The following is a 27,328-nucleotide window of genomic DNA, read 5'->3' as shown; positions in this document are numbered from 1 at the left end:
GAGGTAGTCCTTGACTTACAACAGTTCATTTAGTTACAGGGGCTCTGAAAAAAGTGACTTATGACCATTTTTCACACTTATGACCATTGAAGGATCCCCATGGTCACATGAACACAACTCAGACACTTGGCAACTGACTCATACGTATGACGGTTGCAGTGTCCCGGGGTCATGTGATCACCTTTGGCGACCTTTTGAGCAGCAAAGTTAATGGGGAAGCCAGGTTCACTTAACAACCGTGCTACCAACTTACCAACTGCAGTGATTCACTTAACAGCCGTGGCAAGAAAGGTCCTAAGAGGGGGCAAAGGTCCCTTAACAACAGAAATGTGGGGCTCAATTGCAGTCGTAAGTCGAGGACTACCTATGAATCCGCTTTATTCTCTTCTCCCCACCCTACCCATCTTGAGAGTTTAATTTAAGGCCCATATCCAATTCTTATGTAAATGCAACCGTGGTTATAATGGTCAGAAAACAAGTTACCATAACAATAGATAGTGGGGACTTCCTGAAGTGCAAAGCCAATCCTGATTTGTGAGACTCTTTCAAGTGTGATTGATAAAGCCAATTCCGAAAGGAAAAGCAAATGCAAATTCTTTTCCCTCCCTCCACTTTTCTCTCTTCCATGGTGTCTTCAGTGGGTTTTGCTGTTCCGAGTATTTTCCCCATAATATATGTATAAAGACAAAACATATCCATAAAATTTATGGTCTTAGCAGAGTGTTTGTTTATGCTTTTATTATTTTTTAAAGGCATGGCCCACAGCCTCCTACGCTGAATGAAGCTACCCCAAAATCATTAATTAAAGCAACACTGCTCAGGTCTCCTTGCCTCCCTTTTCAACATCCTTGCAGACGCTTACGTAAAAAAAAAGAAAAGGAAAGGAAATGCTAGAGCTCACTCTACTGAAGGCTGAAGGGGTATTCCTTGAAGTTTTTAACAGAAGAGAACGTTTTCCACCTGTTTTTTTTATAAATGTCTGAAAAAGGCAACCTGATCTTTATTATCTTGCGAACTGGAAGCACAAGGAATGAAGAACAAGTTGAAAGGAATGCAAGCAAAATCATTAAATGGGACTGATAGATGAGAAATATCTGTCAAAAATGTCTTGCTTCGGTTGACGTTTGTCCTCAGACATCTTCATTCATTGCCTCCGGACGTTCTGGGTGCTCCATCACTGGAGGTTTACAAGAAGAGACTGGGTAACTCAGAGAGCAGCAAGGGCCCCTCCTTTCAAACCAAAGCACAAATATTCTCTTTTATTGGTATTGAAGAGCCATTTGTCCAGAATGGTATAGGATTGGGGCTTGGACTAGAAAACCTCCAAGATCCCTTCCAATTCTGTATTCTATCTTGATTTCAGAGTAAAGCAAGTGCTCTCTAGGAACAGAAGAGAAGAGAAGAGAAGAGAAGAGAAGAGAAGAGAAGAGAAGAGAAGAGAAGAGAAGAGAATAAGAAATAGAAAAGAAATAGAAATAGAATAGAATAGAATAAAATGGAATGGAATGAAATAGAAATAGAAATAGAAATAGAACTAGAAATAGAAATAGAAATAGAAATAGAAATAGAAATAGAAATAGAAATAGAAATAGAAATAGAATAGAAATAGTCTATCTTGAATACATAGCGGAAAAAAGAAGCTTTGGAGTTCACAAGATGGAGCAAAACTGTGTCTGAATCTGGATGTTTTTACTTCGGATACCACGGAGCCCCCTCCTCCCAGAGGGTAACAAGGAAAACAGTTTGTGAAGAGGATGTGTAGCATCCCAGACAATCCTGTGGACCCTGCTCAAGTGTTGCTTTTATGCTGTACCCTGGATGGAAGGGAGGGAACTGCCAATAATCTTTTCTACCATCCTCACTACTCTCTGCACCGCCTTCCTGTCTGAAGCAGTGACGGAAGCAGCAGACATAGCTTTAAAATTAAATATTTTCTGGCTTTTTTAGTTTCTTTTTAAAAAGTTGGATTGTTTTCACAACAGTATTTGAACTATTGCGTAGGGTCTCCTGCTTGAACAAGGGGTTGGACTAGAAGACCTCCAATGTCCCTTCCAACTCTATTATTCTGTATTAGTCCAAAATCATCCAGCTGGCTTTGTACCTAAGATGGAACTAGAACTCACAATCCCCCAGTTTCAAGCCTGGCTGTCACCTCTCCCCTTATCCGCTCAGGAACCAGTTCATACAAAATAAAGAAACCACTTGAAAAGAGGTACATGATATAAAAGAAAGAGACCAAAACCTGGCACAGATATACCATATTTTCCGGCGTATAAGATGACTTTTTAACCCATGAAAATCTTCTCAAAAGTCGGGGGTCGTCTTATACGCCCAGTCATCTTATATGCCGGAAAATACGGTAGATTAAGTTCTAAACCCATATTTAATATTCTTATGATTTAAATTTGCTCAAGTCACTGAAATTACTATTGGGGTTTTTTTGGTTTTTTTTTTTAAATATTATTGATAGAGTTCCATCTTTGGTACAAAGGAGGAAAACATTTCAAATTGAAGAGTGCTGAGATGAATTTGGGGAATATTCCAAAGCTACGGGTGAGTCATGCAGTCCTGATTTAAGGATTCATTCTTCTATAAAACAGCATCAGTTCATTGCTTATGTTTAATTCTGTTTCTACACCAGCTGGTAAGCTTATTATGTGACAGTTGTAAATATTTGCAATACCCAATTTCACTTTTAAAAAAGCAAAAAAACAGAACAGCTTTTATAATTACTACTTCATTCAGGACAGCCATCATCTTACACTTGAATGATTTGTACAATCACTAACACAACTCAAGATAATAGGAAAACAAAATCAGCTCGTTGGAGCTGTGGTGCTGGAGAAGGCGCCTGCGTATTCCTTGGACAGCAAAGGTGACCAACAGGTAAGTCCTGGCGGGCATACATAACATCAGACATGTCACTGGAAGGCAAAATGACAAAATGACATCTCGCTTATTTTGGCAAGGAGTGTGGTGGCTCACGTGGTTAGGATCCTGGGTTAGAGGTTAGCAAACCTGCGTTGAAGACCCGTGTGCTGCTGCCTGGCCGGGTGAGCTCCTGTCCTTCGCTCCAGCTCCATGACGGGGACATGAAAGGAGCCCCCACAGGCAACGGTGATGTCACCGGCTAATCCTTTCCACCTGGAAGCACCTTCAATGGTGCCCAAATGGGATGGGGCTTATTTTGGCCATGTCAGGTGGGGAAATTCACTGGAGAAAGCAATTACGTTGGGAAGAGTTAGCGGTAAAAGGAAACCAGGCCGCCAAAGAACATGGTGGCTGGACACCATCAAAGCTGACACCAGCCAGAGCATAGGACATCTCAAAGAAGAAGTGCAAGATGGGAAGGTGTGGAGAGACCACCTGGGGATTCCACGGGCCGGACACGACTGAATGGAGAACACCACCATCATCAAGCCATACTTTGGCTAATCAAAACAACCACAGTGATTTGTATTCCTCCATTGCTGAATTGAACCTTTTGAACTGCTGGCTGTATTCTAAGCTGTAAACCCTGGGCTACAAAGAACAATTAGTTTCACACAATATCGTAAGCTAAGCAAGCCACAATTGGCCTTACCACGGTATGGGAACCCAACACCTAAAGAGCAATCGCAGTGGATTACGAGTAGTCCTCAACCTATGACAACAATTAAGCCCCAAATGTTGTTGCTAAGTGAAACATTTGTTAAATGAATTTTGTCACATTTTACAACCTTTCTTGCCACAACTGTTAAGTGAATCACTGCAGTTAAGTTAGTAACACGGTTCTCAAGTGCTTGTCAGAAGGTCACAAAAGGTGATCGTTCGACCCAGGACACATCAACCGTCATAAACATGAATCAGTTCCCAAGCATTTGAAGTTTGACCACATGACCACTGGAATGCTGTAATGGTCATAAGTGTGAAGAACGATCATAAGTCACTCTTCAGTAACACTGTAACTTTGAACAGTCACTAAATGAACTGCTGTAAGTCAAGGACCACCTGTATAGAGATGCAAAAACAGATTCAACGGGATCAGAATGTTGGCTAATCGCTTGGCTCCATTCTTTCCAAATGCAACCTTTATGGCTTGCAATGCTTTGCTTTCTTAGCTTTTTGTTTTAATAGAATGGAGTTGAAAGCCAACTCTGGAAAAGCATGTGAAATAAGTTAAGGGCACACATTTTTTATATTTATTGGAAACAGCCTAAATAACTAAACAGGGCTTTCTCAGTGGCTTTTAGGCTCATGACTAGAGCGAAAGGTCCTGACCTGACATACCATCAGCCCACATGGTACAAATGATTGACAGGAAAAGGAAATAAGCCCATATCCTTCACGTGGGAATCGCAGTGTGCAATGCCCCAACCTACGAAAGTGGTGGAGAATGTTGTGGGAAAAGTTAATTGTGTTGTTCTTTGAAATCTCCATTCCCAAAGTTTGGCTTGCTGGTCATTTATTTACTTAGGTGATAAAATAGTTTTGTGTCATAATAAAATCCAGGGCATGGGTGGATATTTTAAAGTACAAAGTGGGAACCGTCAGCCTTGTCCTGGTTAAATTTGTATATGTGAGAATGCCCCAAAGTACAAAGTTCCTGGAAGTGCAGTTTGTTACATAAGAAATAATTGGTGTTAGTCTTCCCAGCTTATTTGCTTTATTTTTAGGGACTGAATCTACGGTAGACTAAATAAATCACTTTTCCTGTTCCCTTGGTTTCAATGGATAGGTTAACTCTTCGGTGAAGTAAGTGGAGCCACCATCTCTCTCACCGAAGAGCATGCAAGATTCTGAGTGGCTCAGATATATTGATTTCTGGGATTGGGGGGGGGAGGAATAAATCTTCCCTACGGAAATCAAAAGATGAGAGGGCTTCCTTTAAATCACCAGGTGCCAATCTTAGGAATTGGGCACCAGTTAGTTGTAGAAAACAAGAACATTACAGGTAGTCCTCAACTTACAATCACAATTGAGCTCGAAATTTCTGTTACTGAGACATGTGTTAAGTGAGCTTTGCTCCATCCGATGATCTTGTTGTTAAGTGAATCACTGCAGCTGGTAAATTAACAACCTGGTTGTTAAGTGAATCTGGCTTTCCCCTTCAGAAGGTTGCAAAAGGGGGTCAGATGAACTGGGGGCACAGCGACGGTCATAAGTATGAACCAGTTGCCATGCCTACCCCTGGTATAAGCTCTCCTGCTTGAGAAAGGGCGTTGGACTAGCTCTTTTCTGAACTCTTTCCAGAGTCTCTTCATCTATTTTATAATATGATGACCAAAAAAACTGGACGTATATTCAGAATTCCATGTGGTAGTCTTATCAAGGCATTTTACAAAGCAGTACTAACCCTTCGTGTGATCTTGATTCCGAGGGCTTTTGCATAGACAAAGTAAATGGGACCCATCAAATCTTTTTCCAATGCTGGAGTATTGTCGCAAGCAAGTCCTTTCCTATTTCTAACTGGTAAAGCCAGTGCACCATCCCACCCACCCTAGTTTATTATAATTCTTGCATACACACACACGCACACACACACACACACACACCATTGCAAATACAATGAAACCCATGACATTGCAGAACAGGGCAGTGGAAAGGAAGACGATATTTACGAAGTCTGGGGTGAAGGGGGAGAAGAGAAGGGGGGGAGAAGAGACCTTTCACCCAAATGTTTCTGGTGCCAAACGTGCCCAATCACCTTCACCTGCAGATTTGCTGGTTGCCATGGAAATGCGCCATTCCCTTTCAGTGCTGCAACACAGTGGTACCCAGATTACCGTCTCCGAGAAACACAATAGGGGCAAAGGAATTGTAGGTTATTATTGGAACTGTGGCAGGAGATTATGTTATAAACCTAGGATTGCATCGGCGGATAAACAGGGTGCGGAGGTAGAAGAGAAGGTGAGGAGAGAAATTATAATGCAGTGATAGCCTTGAAAGTCAGAGGAAGGAAAGCAGGGAGAAAGCTGAAAGAAAGGGTGAGCAAAAATGTTCACCACTCACACACACACACAAAAATGCCTCTTTTGTTCATCATTTTTCAACTCTAGCTCTCGGAGTTTGAATGGATTGAGGGGATCAGTCGAGGAGGGGTTAGTCCTTGAGTTGCAACCATTTGTTTCATGACTATTTGAAGTTATAACTGCAGCAAAAAATGTGACTTACAACTGGTTCTCATAGTTACAACTTTCACTGCATCCTCACGGTCATGTGATTAAAGTTTGGGCACATGGCAACCAGTATATATTTATAATAGTTCCATTGTCCCAGAGGTCATGTGATCACCCAGCTGGCTGCTGACAAACAAGGTCAATAGGGGAGAGCTGGATTCACTTAACAACCACGTGATTCACTTAATGACTGAAGCGGTTTGCTTAAGAACCAGGGCAAAATGTTCTTAAAATCAGGTGCAACTGATTTTTAAAAACTGCTTAGCAAAGGAAACTCTGGTCCCAAGTGTGGCTGTAAGTCAAGGATTACCTCAATTTACAGCTTATAACCACAACTTACAACCACAATTTTCAATTAATCTTTCCTGCTGTTCTCTTAATACAGCTCAACACCTTCCAGAGGTGAATAAATCACAATGACCAAAACTCCCATCCCAGCAGGGAGAAGTACTAGACCAATCTTGCCTAATCTTTAAAAAGTTAGAGTTGGTGAGTATTGTACAGGCGATTATTAGAAATGTCCAAAGCTATACAGTCAACTAGAAAGTTGGAAAACAGTCCTGGAAGAAAGTACTCACAAAATCAGTGTGGGAGCTGGCTAAAAGAAAAGGGAATGTTAGTGAAATCGGGTGCTGTTGACTTTGATTCAAGAGAGTTTTGATTTTTACTAGTAGTAATAACTAGTACGGCAGATTAAGAAGCCTATGCAAATAAAATGATACTTCCATGTTATATATATGAATAGCCAACAAGGACACCCAGGTTGGGTCCACACAACATATCCATGATTCTTACAAAGGAGAATATTTGCAACTCAGTGGATAATGTTACCTAGTTTGGGTAATGAAGCATCTGCAAGAAAACAACCAAGCTCAGAGAGCACCAAGGACCCCTCATATCCATAATTTACTGGTTAACCTAACATTATCTGAGGTTGCACCGCATGCTATGCCACCACAGACTGGATTTATAAAGATCACTAGTCTCGTATATAACAGAGTAACAGAAAAACAGAGGTGGAAGGAACCTTGACGGTCTTCTAGTCTGACCCCCTGCTTAGGCAGGAAACCCTATACCAGGCATGTCAAACTGCCAACCCGCAGGCCAGATGCGTGACGCTGAAACCCACCCACCCCATTGCCGGCACCCCATTGCCGGCAATGGGGGAAAACTTGCAATATGATTGTGATATGTCATGTGACATCACGAGTTTGACATGCCTGCCCTATACCATTTCAGACAAACGGTTGTCCCAACCTCTTCTTAAAAGCTTACAGTGTTGGAGCACCCACAGCTTCTGGAAGGAAGCTGTTCCACTGGTTAATTGCTCTGTCAGGAAATTTCTCCTCGGTTCTAGGTTGATTCTCTCCTTGATTAGTTCCCATCTATTTCTTCTTGTCCTGCCTTCGGATGCTTTGGACAATAGCCTGACACCCCCCCCCCCGGTTCTTTGTGGCAGCCCCTCAAATATTGGAATACTGCTATTGTGTCATCACTAGTTCTCCTTTTCATTAAACTAGACATACCCAATTCCTGCAACCACGTTTTATCCTCCAGTCCCCTAATCAACTTTGTTGCTCTTCTCTGCACTCTTTCTAGAGTCTCAGTGTGTTTTTTACTTTATGGTGACCAAAACTGGATGCAATATTTCAAGTGTGGCCTTACCAAGGCATTACAAAACTAGAAAACAAATGCTGGTAATCAGCATATACAATACACTGGAAAATATAGACATATCTTGCTCACAGGACAGATCTCATATGATAGACTTGTTTGTGGTTGTGTGTGCAGTAAGCCATAAAATCTCATTGTATGTAGCCCATCACAATGTGTTAAAAGCAGCATATGACATCTTGGTAAAAGCAACACTTCCATTTTCTCATATGTCCTGTGTTCTCTACTTTTTTATTCATTTGCCCTCCGTTACATTCTATTCTGAAAGGGACAAAGAGACTGCAAGTTACTTCCACTAATGTGCAAGTCACTGGCATTTGTTGAGTTGTTGCGTGGAGTTTTAAACATATAATACTTTGCAATGGCGAGTATACAAATCCATACTATGCCTTAAAAGGCCCCTCAGTATAAAAGCAGTCTGTGCTTACTTTGCCTGACGCGTTGACAAACATTTCGCAAGCACAAATAAATATAAATAGAACTGAGTCAAAAGGAGGCCACTAAAAACCACTCAAAAATGTTTACCAGTTCAGAAACTATGAATTCAATTGAATTTATTTTCTTCCTAGTGACACCATCATGTGCTCATATCTCAATGGCTCTTTGACAATGCGATGCAATTCAAGACTTTGCAGATTTTCCAACGAACTACAATCCTTTGTGCTTTGCTCACCAGTCTAGAAGGCTGATTCAAGGTCATAATGCAGCAGACATTTATTTATTTATTTATTTATTTATTTATTTATTTATTTATTTATTTATTTATTTATTTATTTATTTATTTATTTATTTATTTATTTATTTATGGGACTTATATGCCGCCCTATCTCCCGAAGGACTCAGGGCAGCTAACAACAATAAAAGACAATAATACAAATGTTAAAAAAAACCATAAAGACATAACTGTATTATCCATTGTGACATTTAATTCAGTCCAGGATCTCTAACTGGTTACTGCTTTGAGATGGATACTTAGTATATATAAGAACATTAGGAGATATTGCATCAGTAATTTAGTGTGGCGGAATGTAGTCTGGATTCCCAGATTCCAGAGGGCAAAAAGACAGAAAAGCATGGAGAGTTTGGGTGTGAGAAAGTTAAGAAGGCTCCTCCCTAGCAATTCTCAGACTATATCTATAGAAATGCAAATAGCTGCTTTAGCATGGCAAATTCAAATTCAGAATAGAGCTGGAAGGGACCCTGGAGGAATCTAGTCCAATCCCCTGCTCTATACCATTTTCAAAGGTGGCTGTCTAGTCTTCTTCTTAAAAAGCATCTACAACTTCTGGTCTACTATAGAGAGCATCCTCTCGCACTGTATTGTGGTTTGGTATGCTGGCCTGACAGCCGCGGATAGGAAGATATTACAGAGGGTGGTGAGGACAGCACAAAACATTGTGGGCTGTCCTCTGACACCACTGGATGACCTCGCCAGGGCTCGCTGCCTTGGAAGAGTGAGGAAAATTCTCAGGGATGACTCACACCCTTGTCGGTACCTCTTTACTCTCCTACCATTGGGTAGGAGATACAGAAGTATAGCCAGCTGCACCAACAGGCTGAAGAACAGCTTCTATCTGTGGGCTGTCAGGCTCTTGAACGGGAAATGACTTTATGTATGATTGACTTGCGAGGTCGGTGTGTTGTGCAATTAGCTCACATGGTGTAACAAGATGGTGGATTTGTTGCCACTGTGAGTTGGGGGGGCACGAAGGGAGGCTCAGCCAATCTCAATGTATACATGGTTGTACTTTGACAATAAAAGTTCATTCATTCATTCATTCATAGCAAGCTGTTCCACTGGTTAATCATCCTCGCTGTTAGGAAGTTTCTCTTTAATTCCAGATTGCTTCTCTCTTTGATTAGTTTCCATCCTTTTTTGTTTGTCTTGGCTTCTGGTGCTTTGGAAAATAGATTGACCCTTCTTTGTGGCAGCCCCTCAAATATTGGAATACTGCTATTGTGTAACCCCTGGTCTTTCTTTTCTCTAGACTAACCAAACCCAAATCCTGCAACTGTTCTTCATATGTTTTAGTCTCCGGGCCTTTAATCATCTTAGTTGCTCTTCTCTGCACACTTTCTAGGGCCTCAACATCTTTTTCTCAATGTGGTGACCAAAAGTGGGCGCAGTATTCCAGGTGATCATTGCTTGATCACCACTGATCTTTTGAGATGGGAGAACACGTTGCAAACTGCATCTCTGCCTACATTTGTTCTATAGAAAAACACAATGCATTGTGCCCAAGATGAGCACCTGCCTATCAGTGTCCAATCTATACTTCATCTGCCTTCTGCACAATATGAGGAGATGTGGCACCGTTGCCACCCGAGTGGTACCAACTACAGGCATTAATTGAAACCTCCTCTTGCTGTTGAGCTCTTCGCATTGGCAATGCTCAGTGCCCCACGGAGAGCATGACCACCGATTCTCTTTCTCTTTCTCCTTTCCCCTTCTTCTTTCCACCTCGACTTATTGTCCTGGCCTTTGACATCAGCTTTGAAATTGCTTGCTGTGATGTGCTGCGGTGTGTGTGGTCGGTGTGTGTGTATGTGTTCTCTTTCTAGTCATAATATTGCTTCGGCCTTCCGTTCAAGCACTTTCTGGGATAATTGTCCCTGACAAGAGGGTGAATCACGGTGGAGAGTTGATAAGCATTACATACAGATGACAGAAGTCAGGGCATATTGGATTACTGCTGTGAATATAATAAAAGGGAGACGAAACATGTTGGCAGCTTAAAGACAAGCCATTTCATAACTCTCTAGTGGGGCTATTATCATCCATTTATTGCCACTGATAACCAAGCTACCATAGTCTCTCCATAGGATCCCCTTACAATCAATTTAACACTTGGTTTGCCAGGCATGGACCAACGGAGAAAAGAGGTGACGTCAAGTTTAATTTTAGCTTCTTCTCTCTCCTCCTTTTGATGTGCTTCAACCCAGCTTGTTGAAACAAAGACCAGTACAGAAATACTTTGAAAATTGGTAGGGAAAGAAATATTCCCAAATAGAGAAAAAGCCTTTGGAGTTCTAGAGGTAGAAAAACCACTAAACTGAAGATCTCAATAGACTACAACAGTGTTTCTCAACCTTGGCAACTTCAAGACCCATGGACCAATTTGGAAGTCCATGCATCTTAAAGTTGCCAAGGCTGAGAAACGCTAGTTTACAACAAGCGTGGGAGCAGAAATTCTGAAGCATAGAATATAAATAAGATGATAATGCCCATGTTTCCATCTCAAAACTGTAAACAGTGGAGGAAACAACCTTTAACTCCTAAGTAAATCATTAGTAGGAGTAAAATTATCAACCTGGATATTTCAGACGAATAAAAAATATCTATCTCCTCATTCTTATATCCCTCCTCCCTTCCTCTCCCCCGCCTTATGCCTCCAGACTTCAGAGTAGTACAATGTGTGGTGTGCAAAAATCTCCGTTTTCTAAAAATAACAAAGTCAGGCAAAGCAGATCAAGCCCATTAAATCAAGAAATGTTAGCTCTTCCCTTTTTCTCCTTACCTCACTTGTCTGATTCAAGTGGATCTTCTAGAAGCAAAGAAGGAAAGAAAGTTTTATGAGCGCAGAAGTTCATAAGGGATTAACTTTGTACCACTTTCTACCCCATGCAGCCACCTATGAGACTGTAAACTGCCTTCAGAAGTTGTGGGTGCTCCATTCACTGGAGGTTTTTAAGAAGAGACTGGACAGCCACTTGTCTGAGATGGTATAGTTATATTCAGCCATAGTTTCATTCCATACGGCATTAACCTTGTGAACTCTCAAGCTTCTTCCTTCCATTATATATTCATGATGGACAGTATTTAATATTTATTTGTTATGTAAATAATAATAATAATAATAATAATAATAATAATAATAATAATAATAATAAGAAGAAGAAGAAGAAGAAGAAGAAGAAGAAGAAGAAGAAGAAGAAGAAGAAGAAGAAGAAGAAAAAGAAGAAGAAGAAGAAGAAGAAGAAGAAGTTGGAAGGGACCTTGGAGGTCATCTAGTCCAACCCCCTGCTAAGGCAGGAAACCCTATACCATTTCAGGCAAATGGCTGTCCAGTCTCTTCTTAAAAACTTCCAGTGTTGGAGCATTCACCACTTCTGGAGGCAGGTTGTTCCACTGGTTAATTTTTCTAACTGTCAGGAACTTTCTTCTTAGTTCCAGGTTGCTTCTCTCCTTGGTTAGTTTCCATCCGTTGCTTCTTGTCCTTCTTTCAGGTGCTTTGGAGAATAACTTGACTCCCTCTTCTTTGGGGCAGCCCCTGAGATATTGGAACACTGCTATCATGTCCCCCCTCGTCCTTCTCTTCGTTAAATTACACATACCCAATTCCAGCAACCGTTCCCTATATGTTTTAGCCTCCAGTCCCCCAATCATCTTTGTTGCTCTTCTCTGTACTCTTTCTAGAGTCTCAACATCTTTTTTACATCGTGGTGACCAAAACTGGATGCAGTATTCCAGGTGTGGCCTTACCAAGGCATTGTAGGAGTGTGGGTCTATACATTTGTTGTATATAGTATATTTAGGTGTGTGTCGTGTAAGTATTCCACTTTGAGAGCAGGCAACTAAATTTCATTTTTGACATGTGCCGTTGTGCCCACAGTAAAAAAATGACAATAAAGGTTATCTTATCTTATCTTATCTTATCTTATCTTATCTTATCTTGTCTTGTCTTGTCTTGTCTTGTCTTGTCTTGTCTTGTCTTGTCTTGTCTTGTCTTGTCTTGTCTTATCTTATCTTATCTTATCTTATCTTATCTTATCTTATCTTATCTTATCTATAGGGTCTCCTGTTTGTGCAGGGAGTTGGACCAGAAGACCACCAAGGTCCCTTCCAACTGTTTTTCTGTTAAATATTCTTGAGAAGTGGAAGTACCTCCACCCCTATCAAACAACATAATCATTCCCTAGTTCCTTCCCTCTGCACTTTGTAGATCTGTAGATTAAGCAGTTAGCCCTTGACTTAGAACCATAACCAGAATTTCTGCCGCTAAGCAAGAAGGTTGTTAAGTGAGTTGTGCTGGATTTTATGATCTTTTTTTTGGCATAGTTGTTAAGCGAATCACTGTACTTAAGAGAATCATGCAGTCATTAAGTCAGTCTGGCTTCCCCCATGGACTTTGCTTGTCAGAAGCTGGCTCTGAAGGTCGTAAATGGCAATCACATGACCTGGGATGCTGCAACCATCGTAATATACCCCAGTTGCCAAGCGCCCAAAATTTAATCAAGCGACCATGGGATGCTGTGACAGTCATAAGTGGGAGGACCGGTCATAAGTTAGTTTTTTCAGTGTCATTGTGAGTTTGAATGGTGGCTAAATGAATGGCTGTAAGTCAAGGACAACCTGTGACTTAGAATAATAGAAAAAAATGACACAAGGCCTCTACTTGGATTTACACATTTTTTTATTTTTTTATTTTAATTCCATTTACATCCCGCCCTTCTCCGAAGACTCAGGGCGGCTTACAAGCTTAGCAGTAGCCTTCATTCTATGTATATGCCTGCTTATTAGGGCTTTCGCCCCCCCCCCAAGCGGCATTATTACAAAGTCAGCTTAATTGCCCCCAACAATCTGGGTCCTCATTTTACCTACCTGGGAAGGATGGAAGGCTGAGTCAACCTTGAGCCTGGTGGGATGCGAACCTGTACTAATTGCAGGCAGCTGGTGTTACTTAAGGAGGCATTAGCCCACTGCTCCACCAAGGCTATGCCATATCCATAGAAGCAGAAAAATAAAATAAAAAATAAATAAGAATAAACTAAATAAATAAATAAATAAGAATAAAATAAATAAGAATAAAAAAATAAAAAGAATAAAAAACCAATCAAACAATAGTAAGTATAAATTTTTAAACTTCCCAGTGATGTACGATTGATTGCTGAATCAGAATATTGCTTTGTCTAAATGTCTGTGGAGATTCTCCGTCATGCAGGTCATGGTTGTCCCAAAGATGCTTTTTCAAGAGTTTCTTCTGTTCTTGGATGAGAAGCGAAACGTCTTCAAAGAAAAACAAAGAAAGTCCAGTTACCTCTTGAAAAAGCCCCTTTGGGACATTGCTCTATCTAGTTCCACATTGTCTATACTGATTGACAACAGTTCTTTAAATCTTCACACAAGATCTTTCTCAGACCCCATGGAAAGTCCAAATATTTCACGTTGGATCATCTATAGGAAAAATATTTGCTCTATGACTGACTAGGAATCAGCAGTAGCATTTCACACTACAAAAGTGAATGATGGGTTACAATGACAATGACAAATCTCAGCCTGATAGAGCTGATAATATCACTGTCACTATTGGAACAATAGACAGAGAGATGCTGATTGTATGGATTCATCTTTCTGAGCTACCATGGTGATTCCGAGAAGTTGTTGTCACACCTACTGCTAACATGCCGAAGTGTGGGCGGTAGATCCTTCCCTGTAATGTCCGTATAATTATACTCTGAACAAACTCATGTTTAAATATGAAATGTTGATACAGATGTAGTATTTCTTCTTCTCTTGGAAGATGTATTTCTCCAAAGTTCATTGGAGTCCCTTAGGAGAAGATATTTACCATCATAAGAATAAGTAAAGTGCATATTGATAGATTTGAGGATGCACCTGAATCATATGAGACCTTATTTCCAAGACTTGGCTTTAGATGTTTTTGAATCATTGGGTTCCATAGTGGAATCTCCAGCTTGATTGGAGGAATCTCCATCTAGACGTGAGGGAAGGATTAAGAGGGGACCAGGTTTGGAGTCTTTGCACTGCAAGAAGTGGCACAGGCCAACGCTCCTCCAGAATCCTGCTGTTTCCAAGGGAATGCAGTCAGTCTGGTGAAATTCTTGTAATACAGTTAGAATTGAGGCCTTTGAACTATGGTGCTGGAGAAGACTCCTGCAAGTTCCTTGGATTGCAAGGCGATCAAACCGGTCAGTCCTAGAGGAGATCAACCCTGACTGCTCTTTAGAAGGCCAGATCCTGAAGCTAAAACTCAAATCCTTTGGCCACCTAATGAGAAGGAAGGACTCACTGGAGAAGAGCCTAATGCTGGGAAAGGTTGAGGGCAAGAGAAGAAGGGGACGACAGAGAATGAGGTGGCTGGATGGAGTCACTGAAGCAGTAGGCGTGAGCTTAAAGGGACTCCAGAAGATGGTAGAGGACAGGAAGGCCTGGAGGAACGTTGTCCATGGGGTTGTGATGGGTCAGACATGACTTCGCAAATAACAACAAAGCAATAAAACTCTTGTTGAGGCTGTCTATGGAGATTCTCCATCATCCAGGTCACAGTGATCTCAAGGGTGTTTTTCCAAAAGGCAACTTGGACTTTCTTTAACCCAAAGAAAGTCCAAGTTGCCTTTTGGAAAAACACCCTTGAGACCTTGAGACCTTTTTTTTCTTTGCAAACATTTCGCTTCTCATCCAAGAAGCTTCTTCTTCAGCTCTAATTGACTGGTGGGGAAATGATGGGCCTTGTTGAGATCTTCATGAGTGATTCTGGTTGCTTTTGCCTGACAGATTCTAAGGTATCAAATAATTGTTTTTGAGGCATCTTCTAAGGTTTATTCACCTTTGGCACATAGTCAAGTGATGTTCTCTTTCTCCTCCAACTGATCACAGATTTGGAAGTATCAACCACATAATAAAAACCTTCCTGTCTCCTGTACTCCAGTTTTTGTTCGTTTGTTTGTTTCATCTTAACCAGGGCAGGCTATGCCATACTTGACTAATTCCAATAGTAGAACAGTTTCCAAACTGTGCTCAGGTTTAACTATGAGCATTTGGTTATCAAGCATTCCTCCAAGTAGACGTTCTTCAATGGTGAATAAACTTCCTTAAAAATTGTTTTATGCTACTAAGCCTTATGTTTCATTGTACACCTTTGTAGGATAATGTAGTGGGAAGTTTATAGAGCCCTCTTCTTAAGAGACAAGCCCTCTTCTTAAGAGACAAGCAATTCCCATCAGCTGCAAACTGATTCAGCAACAACACCCCTTGATGAAATTCCAGGGCCTGAAAGATTCTGGGAATAGAAGTAGTCCTGGCTCAAGAGTCAAAAGATAGAAAGAAAGAAGAATGTTATATTTAAAAGAGGAATTACCATGGAAATAATTGCATAGCTGGAAGCCAGGTAGAAGCTAGAATTCAACCATAGTGCCACACAAAGTCTCAGATTGACAAATGTTGTGAATCTTTGTTTGCAAATACAGAGCTTTCTAAATAGATCATTGAGGTAGTTGGCACATTCCAGTAAGCCACAGTTTTCATACAAAAAGAAAAAGGTCTGTTGAGACTCTAGAAAGAGTGCAGAGATGAACAACAAAGATGATTAGGGGACTGGAGGCTAAACCATACAATGGACAATTTCAGGAACTGGGTATGTCTAATATAGCAGAAAGAAGGGCTAGGCTGCTATACAATAATAGCAGTCTTCCAATATTTGAGGGTGTGCCACAAAGAATAAGGGGTCAGCCTCTTCTCCAAAGCACCTGAAGGCAGGACAAGAACTAACAGATGTAGCCTTATCAAAGAGAGATCCAACTTCAAACTAATGAGAAATTTCTTGACAGTAAGAACAATTGCCTTCAGAAGTTGTGGGTGCTCCAACTCTTGAGGTTTTTAAGAAGAGATTGGACAGCCATTTCTCTGGAATGGTAGAGGGTCTCCTGCTTGAACAAGGGCTTAGACTAGAAGACCTCCCAGGTCTCTTCCAATTCTGTTATTCTGTTCCGGGTTTACACTACAATCAAGATCAAACTGTGATGAGCTTTATATAGACTAAGACAGAAACCAAAGAAAATCATCTTGTGGTATCTCAACCCATGTATTACAAGGTATTTCTGTATAATATCTTCAATATTTTACAAATGTAGTTTAATGAAAAGAAGGACTAGGGGTGATGTGATAGCAGTGTTCCAGTTTCTAAGGGCTGCCAAAGAAGAGGGGGGTCAACCTATTTTCCAAAGCACCAGAAGGCAAGACAAGAACCAATGGGTAGAAACTAATCAAGGAGAGGAGCAACCTAGAACTAAGGAGAAATTTCCTAAAAGTGAGAACAATCCATCAGTGAAACAACTTGCCTCCAGAACTTGTGAATGCTCCAACACTGGAAGTTTTTAAGAAGAGATTGGACGACCATTTGTCTAAAATGGGTGTCAAACTGCCAGCCCACAGGCCGGATGCATCACGAGGAAACCACGCCCACCCCATTGCCGGGAATGGGGAAAAGGCTCCAATACGTTGCACAACATCACGTGACATCACGAGTTTGACATGTCTAGTAGGGTTTCCTGCTTGAGCGGGGGGGGGGGGGGTTGGACTCCAAGGTCCCTTCCAACACTGTCATTCTGTTAAAATAATCAGGATGCAAAATTGTTTAAAAACTGCATTGGAAACCAAGAGTAGAAAATTCTGTTGGGTTTGCAAGAGTTAAAATGGACAAGAGCCCAGGCAATTCATTTTAAAAGCTATCTTCTTAATTGTTTTAGTTTAACAAGTCTAAATGCAGAGAAAGGAGGAAATTCATGTGTAATCTAAAACCCACCGACACAGGGACACTCTTGGACAGGGAAAACATTAGCTATGTGATTGCTGTTGTCTTAAAAAATTACTTCTATTAGGCTACCCCCTGGGCTTTGCATTCTGTTGCCTTCCTTCCACAGTTACATCACTTCATGTCATTAACATGCTTTTGGAGTATCACATTACAATTTTATTTCAGAAATCTTAAACACCTCCAAAGTAGTGAATCTAGTTATTACCCCAGCTGCCCAGATCATGGCCCATTAGAATTTTATTGATCCTTTTTTTAAAAAAAAAAAGTGACTCAATTTGAATACTTAAGGGGAAAGAACATGGATTAGAAAGGCTTAAATTCATTTTCACTGTTAATGCATAAAAAAAACTGAGAATATTTTTCCTCTGCTAAGAACGTAGACACGTTCAAGAGCAACAATCAGATGCATTTCAACAAACATTAAAATCTGTCTCTTGCACCTTTGCAAAGAACTGGGACTGATATTGGGAGTATCAAGCCAATGTCACATAGCAGCTATTTTGTACCCCCAAACATCTGCAGAAATCTGTTATGCTTGCGGATAAAATTACATCTCTCTCCCTGTCTCCTTTACAGCCCAAGAAACTACGCAGAGTCTCTTCTGAGACATTTGCCGTGCTTCCATTCTAGACTGGACAGACTAATAAAGGAGAACATTTGTAGCTCAGGGTTGACATGAGGGATCCTTGGTGCTCCCTGATCTTTGTTTTCTTGCAGACGTTTCATGACCCAACTAGGGAACATCATTAGTGCTAGAAGAGAGTGGGGTTTGCAGAGAGGAGGAGGAGGAGGAGGAGGAGGAGGAGGAGGAGGGGGACTGGAGGGTCCTTGGTGCTCTCTGAGCCTGTTTGTTTTTTTGTAGACATTTCATGACCCAACTAGGTAACATCAGCAGCGCTAGAAGGGAGTGGGGTTTGAGCTGATGATGTTGCCTAGTTGGGTCACGAAATGTCTGCAAGAAAACAACCAGGCTCAGAGAGCACCAAAAACCTCACAGTTCTCCTCCTCTTCTTCCTCTCCACAAACTCCTCTCACTTCTAGCACTGATGATATTCCCTAATTGGGTCACGAAATGTCTGCAAGAAAACAACCCAAGCTCAGAGAGCATCACGGCCCCCTGAGTATTCTATTTGTCTCACAACTTCCAAGAGGAAACATTAAAAAAAAAAGAAATACCCCACTGAAGCTTTTCAAGATGGACTGGAGAATGGAGGAGGAAAGAAATTGGACTAGGTTTGGGTTTTGTTAACCTTCTCCATGGGAAGGAGCCCTGGTGATGTTACCTAATGAAACATCTGCACGAAAACAAGCAAGCTCAGAGAGCACCAAAGATCCCACACTGAACTGTTCAATAACGGTTTAGCTCCTCTTCCTATCACCCAAGGTCATCCCCACATATCATTACATCACGATGGAGCGTCTTCACCACTAGGCCCTCAGGTTACTCAGTGTGTATGTGTGTGTGTGTGAATAAAACAGTAACAAAAATCCAAAGCAACGGGCTTCTGTGAAGTTGGATGAGCAGATTTGGGACGAAAAATCACAAAAGACATTGCTGCTTCTCCCTCAGAGGAAGAACCCACGTGTTGCCTTTCTGTCCTCCTCTGCACAATTGAAGTAATGTACAAAAGGATTGTGTGATTTTTCTCTCTACAATCATGTGGTTCGTGCTGTTATTCTCCATTGCAGTAGCCTTCCCTGCTATTAAGAAATCTTGAACAATCACATACCCCTGTTGCCAGAGATCATATTCCTTGAAGAGAAATTTCCTTGAAAATTTGCATTGTGTTGGACACACTGAAGTCTATACACTCTTCTAGAAAAATGGTAAATTAACCAATCATTGTTTGGCATATGCACAGTCTCCCTAGCAACAAAGGTGACAGCTTGGTAACAACAGCTGCTGCTTAACTGGAGGAGGGGGTGGTGATGGTGGTCAGAACATACTAAAAGAATAATCCCCACACTGTGTATTACCCATTTGAAAGGAATCTTTTAATGACCCCATTAATAAATTTTAACGGCAAGAATTACCTCTTCTATTTATAATATATCAGATTTTGTGGGGTCCTTGGTGCTCACTGAGATGTTTTCTTGCAGACCTTTCATTACCCAACTAGGTAATGAACCATACTCAGCGAGTAGTCCTCAATGGCACTACAACCACACGGAGAGAAGTAAGCAGTAGGGTACCACAAGGCTCCGTCTTAGGCCCAGTACTCTTCAACATCTTCATCAATGACTTAGATGAGGGAATTGAAGGGGAACTCATCAAATTTGCAGGTGACACTAAACTGGCAGGAGTATCCAACACCCCAGAACTGAAACTCAGGATCCAAAAAGATCTTGACAAACTTGAACAATGGGTCCTATCCAACAAAATGAGTTTCAGTGTGGAGAAAAGCAAAGTTTTACATTTAGGCAGGAAAAAATCAAAGGTACAAGTACAGATTAGACGACACCTGGCTCAAAAACAGCAACTGTGAGAGGGACTTTGGAGTCCTAGTGGACGATCACTTGACTATGAGCCAGCCGTGTGCAGCAGCAGCAGCCAGTAAAGCTAACACAATCCTGGGTTGTATAAACTGAGGCATAGAATCAAGATCACGCGAAGTATTATTACCGATTTATAAAGCCCTAGTAAGACCACACCTGCAGCCAATTTTGGTCACCATATCACAAAAAAAGATGTTGAGAGTTTGGAAAAAAATTCAGAGAAGAGCAACTAAGATGATCAAAGGGCTGGAGACTAAAACATATGAAGAACGACTGCAAGACTTGGGTTTGCCCAGTCTAAAGAAAAGAAGAAATAGGGGAGAGATGATAGCAGTGTTCCAGTATTTGAGAGGCTGCCACAAAGAAGAGGAGGGGTTCAACCTATTCTCTAAAGGACCAGAGGGAAGGACAAGAAACAATGGTTGGAAGCTGATCAAGGAGAGAAGCAACCTGAAATTAAGGAGAAACTTCCTAACAGTGAGGACAATGAACCAGTGGAACAGAAGTTGCCTCCAGAAATCGTGGTTGCTCCATCACTGGAGGTTTTCAAGAACATACTAGACAGTCACTTGTCTGAAATGGTATAGGTTCTCCTGCTTGAGCAGGGGGCTGGACTAGAAGACCTCCAAGGTCCCTTCCAGCTCTGTTCTATTCTATTGTAGGTAATATCATCAGTCCTCGAAAGGAGTTGGTGTGTAGAGAGGAGGAAGAGGAGGTCTGTGGGGTCCTTGGTGCTGTCCGAGCTCGGTTGTTTTCTTGCAGGCATTTCATTAGCCAACTAAGTGGGGCTTTCTCCCTGTTTATCTACTAATGGCTTCCCTATCAGAGTTGGTGGGAGTGTTCTTGTGGGTTCACTAACACCAAGATTAACACTAGACCAACAATAAAGAAGAAAACCATATCTCAATCAAGGAACTACCAACACATAGAAGCAAACAATAAGCAATAATCCACTCCTGGAAATACCAAGAAGAAAACATCATTTAAGTGCCAGGGAAATCAGGAAGTCCATGCAGTTCAAGTTAATATAAAGGTTTATTTCAAGCTTAAGCTTTCTACAGGAATCTGAACTACTAATGGTCAAAGCAAATTGACGATAGATAAGAATCAATGGAATTCACGAAGGGATTCCAGACTGATGGTGTATTTGACCCCTCCCTTGAGCTCAGCCTAGACATCTACTACAACAACACTCTCACCAACACTGAGAGGCAAGCCAATTTTATATAAACAGAGAACAAACCCCCCTCCCTTCTAGCACTGATGAGGTTACCTAGTTGGGTAACGAAACATCTGCAAGAAAACCACCAAGCTCAGAGAGCACCAAGGACTTCACAGTTCAACCCTGAGCTACACATGTTCTCTTCTATCAGTACTGTTTTAATTATTGATAGGAATTCCTTCCCTGGTCAAAAGACAAAATCACCATGGTTCAAAACTATTCATTCCCTTGGAAATAGGGAAAGTTGTCGAGACATGCATGAAGACACATGTAGTATGACAACGTAGGAAACCCCAAGCAAAGAGGAACAGCTAACATGTCCATGGCAGCTACTTCAGGTTAACACAAATCATTGCTAACTTGCCATGAGAATTACTGGGACTGGATGGGAATATATTTGCAGTGACATTAGCTCTCCTGGAATAATCCACTTTATTAAATGATAGTAATTTGGTAATGGCCATCACCGTATAAGCAATAAAGCTAAATTACAAGGTAACTTGCATTAACTTCCTGACACTTTATCCTGACGAATGTACAATTAATGTGACACCTAATACTGTCCATGTGTTTGTAGACAGACAGATGGGTTCAATTGCACTGCATGCAAGCATATGCCCTCCATTTATCACTCTCTACTCATTTGTGGGTATCAGTCAAGGAGAGATCTTATTTTCTTCTTGCAATAACACAGTAGATTCTCTTGTATGTTTTCGTAAGTCTTCCTCAGGTGTTCAGCTCACTCATGTGAGCTGAAAATATAATAGGACATGATTTGGTCCCTTCTGCCAGACCTGTCCCCCACTACAAAGCTTCACACCTAGAAGGTTAAAATCTACAGGAAAGGATTATAGCAATAGCAATAGTACTTAGACTAATCGTACTTATAGTACTTCACAGTGCTTTACAGCTCTCTCTAAGCTGTTTACAGAGTCAGCCTATTGCCTCCAACAATCTGGGTCCTCATTTTACCGATCTCGGTAGGATGGAAGGCTAAGTCATCCTTGAGCCGGTTAGGATTGAACTGCTGTCAGTCAGCAGAGTTAGCCTGCAATACTGCATTCTAACCACTGTGCCACCAGGTCTCTTGTAAGCACTACCGTAATTGGATCTCTGCATATCAAACTCTATGTGATAGGAAAAACTGCTGGATATTCTTTGCAATGTGTGTCAGAAGCGGCACTGCCACTGTTTGTCTGCTTATTGCTGACATGACACCAGCCTTGGTGGAGCAGTGGGCTAATGCCTCCTTAAGTAACACCAGCTGCCTGCAATTAGTGCAGGTTCGAGTCCCACCAGGCTCAAGGTTGACTCAGCCTTTCATCCTTCCCAGGTAGGTAAAATGAGGACCCAGATTGTTGGGGGCAATAAGCTGACTTTGTAATAATGCCGCTTGGGGTGTGTGTGTGAAAGCACTAATAAGCAGGCATATACATAGAATGAAGGCTACTGCTAAGCTTGTAAGCCGCCCTGAGTCTTCGGAGAAGGGCAGGATATAAATGGAATTAAAATAAATAAATAAATAAATAAATAAATAAATAAATAAATAAATAAATAAATTTAAAAAAAATAAACCAAGCTTATTCTATCATGTGAATAGAGCAAACACCAAATGAAGCAAGATAAATTTGCATTCTTTCTTTTAACTTTTTTTTTTAAATTGGTTTATCAACATATATAAAATACAAAGAGAAATTCAAAAATAAAAGTCACGGAAAGCTAGGAGGAAGGGAAGGAGAAGAAAAACAAACAGTATAAAGAGGGGAAAGGAAAGGAAAGGAAAAAGGCACCAATTTGCATTTATTAAGCTGAATGTTATTCAGAAATGACCGGTGTGTTTTAAACTACAACGAAAAGTAAAATTAGCTAACAAGTGGGCAAAACATTCACTTGTTTCTCTCTTTTTTTCTTCATTGCCATTTCTTTCCTCTTGCTTGCTGGCTTCCTCCCTACACGAGGGAGAGCTGAAAAGGGGCAAAATATTCCTACTTTTGCCAAAAAAACCCCCACTAAACTGATCTCCTGTAGAGGATATTTGAAATTAGTCAGCAGATTGCCTAAAACAGTTTTTGATTCTAGGTTGCCCACCGCATCAGATGAAGGGGATTTTTCCATGATACCCTGAATAGATATACTAGCAAACTCAGCCTGCCCTATCTCATACGATTGTGTTGAAGAGAGAGGACAACCTATGCCTCTTTGAGCTTTAGAAGGAAAGAAAAGTAGTAAAGACATTTCAGTTTTTATAAAGAAAAAGCTGTTGTTACTGCTCAGAAACAGAATTCTTTCTGGCTGCTTTTTCATCTTCAGGTGTCTAGACCAGGGGTAGGCCACCTTGGCTCTTTTATGACTCGTGGACTTCAACTCCCAGAATTCCTGAGCCTGCATGGCTCAGCTTGGAAACCTCTCCCTTTCCCCTCAGCATGGCTGGCTCAGGAATTCTGGGAGTTGAAGTCCACGAGTCATAAAAGAGCCAAGGTTGCCTACCCCTGGTCTAGACAATGGAGATTCTTTACATGGGAACCTGTAATGTCACAGCTTCAGACCTTCTCCTCCTTTTAACTAGTTCTTTGGCTTCTTGGATAAAAATATTAGATGAAAGATGTTTCATTTGATGAAACAAGACAAGGCTTTTGAGAAGAAGGTATAGGTCGGAACCTTTCCTGTTACGACAATACAAGTTGAGTGATGGATCTAACTAGGAAAACCAGGTTCAAGTCTCCATTCAACCATAGAATTTGTTGAATGACCTTTAGGGCTGTCATTCTCTCTTCCAGGTGGCCCTACTGAGAATGAAACTGGAAAAGTGCTTCATCAGGACCACCATCAGCTGAGATATATATGCATGTCGTCTGAATAAAAGTTATACCCCCCCAAAATTAATGCTATCTTTGTACCAAACAAGGCAGGCCAAATATTTCAGCCTTATGATTATGCAGTCTCAGAGCTGATGCCAAGACTGTACTTGGGCAAAGCTAACTTAGAGTCATGTTTGAAAATGTTTGTTTGTTTTGATCATCATTTCCACCTCAGGCATGTTTGCTTCTCTTGACTGCCTTCTACATTTGGGCCCTGTCACTTTTCAACTCCTTTGTTGGCAGAAAGAAGGGAAAAGGCAAAAAATAAAAATAAAATCAACCCATCACAAGTAATAAAATTCCACAGGCTGGTTGCCATCTCCGTACCTTTCAATGGAAGAGAAAGAAGGCGATGGGGGACCGGCCTGTCACTCAACGAAGATATTTATGAAAGATGACAGTTTTCAAATATCTCAATCTTGGACAAGGCTCTTTCAGTGACACAAAGGAATGTAACAAAATTGGAAGAGTCAGCAGCCAACGTTTATTTCATCAGGACCTGTCCAATCTCCAATGATCACTTGACAGTCCTGGGATTGCTGGCTCTCCTCATTGGCTCATGGCGCTGTGTTTGCATGGATCAGTCTAAAGAGTTGTAATAAATATGTAAAGGAGGATAATGAGACCTATTCAGGAAATGGTATTGCCCTATTCTCTCTAGCTACACCAAATAGGAACAGGGGTAATTACATTTATATTGATCATTATTGTGTGGAAATGAGGTGATTAGTCTTCCTTCATTTCAATTCTACTCTAAGGACCCCCTCCCCATCTCTGACTTACAAGTAGACAAATCTGACTCTTTAGGGAGTTGATTTCTTTCAATCTACTTTCCTGTCTTCACTCAACTTCTCTAATCTCTGGGACAGCTACCTGAGAACATCTGTTCCAAAGAGGAATAAAACTCCAAACTTACAATGCATCCTCAGAAAGATGTTACTAAGACTTTGATCATTTGTCATGCCATGCTGGTCAGACTGGATTTGTCTACCTATTGAGTGCTCTCCAAGGACCTGGAATGGGCAGAACTGGATGTCTGATGGCATTATAGATATCGTCTCAGGATGGAAGATGTTCCTAGTACATCTGCCTTTTTCAATTGACTGATGGCAAATTTGTCAATCCTGATGGTGTTCAAATGATGCTCCAGTTGTTTTGGGATTGCACCCAAGGCCCCTGTGTCTATTGGTACCATCTTTGCTCTGTTTTGGAGAAGATTTTGTGATCTTCTCCAGTTCTTTCTCTTCTATTCTGCTATCTCTGCCACACCCACTAGCCATTATTTCTTAAAGAGAAGACACTTCCAGTGACATGTGATGAATATGGGGAGCAGGACTCTTCTTTCCTTCATGATGCAATCCTTTCTCCAGCAATCTGCAGCTTCTGTGACTTCTCATGCTTCAATCAATCCCAGGGGAAGACTTCAAAAAGGGATCTCCTCCAGCATGGATCTTCATGGTGGGCAAGTGATGTCATGTGCATCATGACACCATTGCACCAATGACAATGACATGAAGTATGATCATAACACTATTGCACAAATGACATGATGTTCATCATACTAAACCATACGTGAACAGCTAAGGGAGCTGGATACAGTATGTCTAGCCTATCAAAAAGAAAGATTAAGGGTGACTGTCTTCCAGTACTTGAGAGACTGTCATATAGCTTACCTCTTGAAGATGTGGGTACTCCATCACTGGAGATTTTCAAAAATAGACTGGACAGCCAGGATGGTATAAGGTCTCCTTCTAGTTGAACTAGAAGACTTCCAAGGGCCCTTCCAATCTTCCATGATTCTACGATTCTAAATATTACTATACATAATTTGTATAGGAAATTGAGATGCAAGTATGGAAAATGTTAGAAGATGATTTTAAAGTAACATCTGTAATACTTAAAGGTGAACAACTCTTACCTTTTTTTTGTCTGTGTACCACTGGAATTTTCAATTTGCTGGGTGAAATTTCTATTTAGCCTACTGTTTACTAACTCAGTAGAAATGACATGCACAAATATTCCTACTTCTCCTAACGGAGGAGGAGGAGGAGGAGGAGGAGGAGGAGGAGGAGGAGGAGGAGGAGGAGGAGGAGGAGGAGGAGGAGGAAACAATCCAATAATTTCAAAAGAACTTGCCCCCAGTTAATCATATATAGTGCAAAGGGTTCCCCTTCTTCAAGTAGTTCATAACTTCCAATAATTTCAAAAGAACTTGCCCCCAGTTAATCACGTACAGTGCAAAGGGTTCTGGAAAAGAGTGTTTGCAACATCTTAAAGCAACCATCCCTTTCCCAGGGATAGGAACCTTGCCCCCCACCCTCCCTATCCCTGCAAATATCCCTGAACACTGGCCCTCCACAGCTGCCATTTAGCCCTGAGAAAATCAATAGCTTGCTTTAAAGCAGGGGTGTCAAACTGCCGGCCCGTGGGCTGGTTGCATCATATGGAGGCTGCGCCCACCCCAGCTCCGGCAATGCAAAAAAAAGTCGTGATATGTCATGACACGTCACGTGACGCAGCGAGTTTGACACCGGTGCTTTAAAGTATGGTTGGCTGATGATTTTTGGCTTGTCTAGGCCCCACTGAGCAGAGAGGAAATGTATTGGGCTGCATATAGAATATAGAATATAGTTAAGGTATATAAATAACAAACTTACTTTGCTTTTTACATTTTTTTTATTAGCTTGTGGGCCACATGGGGCCTGTGGACACACCTGCTCTAAAGTATGGCAGACAGGTGCTCAGTTTCCCACACCCTAGGAAACACAGATTCAAATCTGAATCAAAGCTTGCAGAGCCAGCTCTTCCAATGGGGCTATTTTCAGACATGGTGATTCTCAGTCATCCAGGTCATGGCTGTTCCAAAGGGTCTGTCAGAACTGCCACAATGTTTTTACTTCAGAAGCCCAAGTGGAGGCAGGTTCTTTTTCCAAAGGCAACAGGACTTCCTTGTTTTTTTGTTTTTTTTATTTTAATCCCATTTATATCCCGCCCTTCTCCGAAGACTCCGGGCGGCTTACAATCTAAAGCACAATGTGCTTAGCAATAGCCTTCATTCTATGTACTGTATATGCCTGCTTGTTAGGGCTTTCACACACACCCCAAGCGGCATTATTACAAAGTCAGCTTATTGCCCCCCACAATCTGGGTCCTCATTTTACCTACCTCGGAAGGATGGAAGGCTGAGTCAACCTTGAGCCTGGTGGGACTCGAACCTGCACTAATGGCAGGCAGCTGGTGTTACTTAAGGAGGCATTAGCCCACTGCTCCACCAAGGTTTTTGTTTGAAGATGTTTCGCTTCTCATCCAAGAAGCTTCTTTAGTTCTGAATGGATAGTGGAGAATGGAAGGATCTGAAAAAGGAGT

Source organism: Vipera ursinii (assembly GCF_947247035.1).
Source record: "Vipera ursinii genome assembly, chromosome: 11".
In the NCBI taxonomy this organism is placed as follows: domain Eukaryota; kingdom Metazoa; phylum Chordata; class Lepidosauria; order Squamata; family Viperidae; genus Vipera; species Vipera ursinii.
This window is presented reverse-complemented; position numbering follows the sequence as displayed.